Source organism: Emydura macquarii, unplaced genomic scaffold (genome assembly GCF_026122565.2).
Source record: "Emydura macquarii macquarii isolate MOO-44397 ecotype Brisbane River unplaced genomic scaffold, CSIRO-AGI_Emac_v2 contig_3559, whole genome shotgun sequence".
Classification (NCBI taxonomy): domain Eukaryota; kingdom Metazoa; phylum Chordata; order Testudines; family Chelidae; genus Emydura; species Emydura macquarii.
Genome location: NW_027133696.1, coordinates 8,169 through 11,543, shown reverse-complemented (window position 1 = coordinate 11,543; position 3,375 = coordinate 8,169). Strand labels below are relative to the sequence as shown.

The 3,375-nt window shown below is 41.2% G+C and overlaps 1 pseudogene; it reads left to right on the top strand.

Moving 5' to 3' along the window:
- The first annotated feature begins 2,250 nt into the window (after positions 1 to 2,250).
- LOC137145550 (olfactory receptor 8S1-like) lies at positions 2,251 to 3,169 on the top strand (annotated as a pseudogene).
- Positions 3,170 to 3,375: the final 206 nt, after the last annotated feature.

Sequence of the window (3,375 nt, the reverse complement as noted above, 5' to 3'; positions counted from 1 at the left end):
TCTACACTGCTTGGTCTGCTGACTGTTGCCAGATTTCATAAAATTCTCTCTCTCTTTTCAGATATCCTTCTACAAGACATGAGATTGTTAATCTTCTATCACTTATAGGTTTGATCTCTCTCCACTATCGTCTCTGCATTTATTTCTGTGTAAAACATTGGTGTCTTTCTGTGGAGATCTCCTTTCTATTTCCTTCCATGCTGTTTTGGGGTGGGATGCACTCTCGATCATTGCTTGTTATGATCATCAGATGCATTTATACTCTGTCTGACTTTTCATATATTATGATGTTGCATTCTTCATTGTCATTTACTTCCTCTACAGATAGCAGACCTTTTCCACCACCACACTCTTGGACGTCCTGTCCATGTCTTGACTGGTATTAAATACCATTATTATTTTATTTTATTAAATACCATTAATATGCATTATTAGCAGCTGTCTTGTTTGGATGTCAAATTTTTCACTTGATTCCACTAGGTTACCCCAGCAGCGTATTGTATTACTGTCATCTCCCATATATTAGTAAATTCATAGCCTTGAATTTTGTCCTTAGAATAGCTCCTATTGGCCTAATATTCTTTCTTCACTTATTCTTTGACTTTCTTATGTTGGAGCTCTGACAGTTCCTTGATTCCAAGGTATTTGTAGTGACCATGCTGAGAGATACCTTGGAATGTTCCTTCATTAACTTGTATGCCATCCAATTGTACAAGTCTGCCCATCAGTACAGATTCTGACACACATTTAACCAAGCCACCCCATAGATTCATATATTCACCAAACTTTGTTACTCATACATCAATCTCTAGCTCCTTTTGGGATTGTTCATCTCCTTTTAGTTCATCCATGTCTAATAAATGGCTAACTCATAGTTACTCTTTGCTGATACAATAACCAAAATTTATCTCACAGAGCTTCCACGTCTGTGGCAGCATGGCTACCACAAGCTGCTCTCTTGCTAATCAATGCCCTTGAAAGTTTTCTTTTCCAGTATGGACATTATCAATAAGAGTCCCTTCTTGCTAAAGTTGAGTGTTCCTTTTAAACATGGATTGCTGACGAAAGGAAATAAACTTTGGATGAACCCTGTGCATTTTCAGTGTCTCAACGGTCAATGATTGTGAGAGTCAGTTGTATTTTTTTTCCAGTAGTCTACCCACACAATTCCTGATTCTTTTCTTTCTTTCTTTTGTGTCTTCCGTGTTGCTCCCATTCAGCCTAAGGTGATCTTTTGTCCCTTTCAGGCTTACTGAGGTGTCTTTTTTCTCAGGAGGCAACATTCCACTGTGAGAAAAAGATCTTTGCCAGAATTGTTGATAGAAATTTCCATATAGTTAGTAAAAAAGTGGTCAGTCCATAATTCATAGGATCACTGCAGCCTTCTTATACTTTCCAACCCATACTTCTTTAACTTGCTGGAAAGAATACTGTGGAAGACCATATCAAAAGCTTTGCTAAAGTCAAGGAATATCAGGTCCACTGCTTTCCTCACATCCACAGAGCCAGTCACCTCTTCATAGAAGGCAATCAGGTTGGTCATGCATGACTTATCCTTGGTGAATCCATGTTGTCTGTTCCTGATCACCTTCCTCTTTTCCAAGTGCCTCAAAATGGATTATTTGAGGACATGCTCCATGATTTTTCTAGGGATTGAGGTGAGACTGACCGGTCTCTTGTTCTCCGGATCCCAGTGGGTGTGAATCAGCCATAGCTCCATTGGAGTTAAGGGGCCAGATCCCCTGCTGGAGTCAGAACAGCTATATTGCTATTGATGTTAGCGGGACAGATTAAAGAGTTATTAGGCCAGTGAGCGGATGATTTTATACCAGGAGACCCTGTATCCAGTCTCCTCTCTCCAATGCTTCTTTAATTATTGAACCAGAGTGGAACAGGTCCAGCAGGAAAGACGAAGCAAGGCCCGCATCAGACTGTCCCATGGTCCCAGCTGAGCTGAAATTTTGTGAATGCCTGTGTGGCCTGATTCTGGGATTTAGGTGCTTAAAGGGGCAGTCAGGTGCCTAAATCCTGTCTGTATCGGGCCCATTTTGTCTGTTTGAAACACACAAATTCCAAACAGCTTATCACTACCTGTTTCTCTAAATCTTGTCTATTTAAAAAAAAACCCAAAACATTCATTCATTCTTCTGACTAGATTATCTCCACAGTCCCTTTCAATTCACTTTTTTTAAGATGTTTTATTTTCATTTTTTTTTCCCGTACAGCTCACAGTTTTCTGAATAAATATCAATGGAAAATCAAACAACAGTGACTGAATTTATTCTCCTGGGACTTTCCAGTGACCCACAGATGCAGATTCTCCTCTTCCTGGTGTTTTTTTGTTATTTACCTAATCACTCTGGTTGGTAACGTAATGATCATGGTGGTGATAAGAGCTGATTCTGACCTTCACACCCCCATGTACTTCCTCCTCTTCCATTTATCCTTTGTTGATATCTGCTATTCCTCAGTCACGGTGCCTAAGATGCTGGTCAACTACCTAGTAGAACATAAAACTATTTCCATCCATGTCTGCATTGCCCAGATTTTCTTCATCCTCTTCACAGCTGGTGCTGAAGTTTTCATTCTCTCGGCCATGGCTTATGACCGCTACGCTGCCATCTGTGACCCATTGAGTTACATGGAGATAATGAGCAAAGGGATCTGTGTTCTGCTGGTGTGTGGGGCATGGACAATAGGCTTCTTTCATGCACTGCTAAACACAGTTTTTACACTTGAGTTGCATTTCTGTGGGCCCAGTCAAATCAGCCACTTCAGCTGTGAGCTCCCTCATATAATACAACTGCCCTGCACTGAGACCCTCACCAATCAAGTGGTGTTTCTTACTTCTGTTGTGATATTTGGAACAAGCTTGTTTCTCCTCACCCTGGTCTCCTACATTCACATCGTCTCTGCCATCCTGAAGATACACTCTGCGGAGGGAAGGCGTAAAGCCTTCTCCACCTGCAGCTCCCATCTTATTGTTGGTCTATGGTACCTGACAGGTTTTTTCCAGTACACAAAACCCAGCTCACTCTCCTCTGTGTTTCTGGATGAAATGCTCTCCCTCCAGTACAGCATCTTGACGCCCATGTTCAACCCCATCATCTACAGCCTGAAAAACAAGGCACTAAGGAAAATGTTGGGGAAATGGATCTTTCTCAAGTAGTGTTGATGATCTTATTTAATTTATTTTTAAATCATAGAGCATTGAACTGTAGATAACTAGGGTTTGAGACATTCAGAGCTCAGGTAACTGACAGACAGGTTGGGACAAAACCTCAGTGGACCTAAATCAGTGTGGTTCTAATGAAATCAATGGGCTAGATCTGCAGTTACACAAGAGTCACTGGACTGGATCCTGGGTCTCCAACA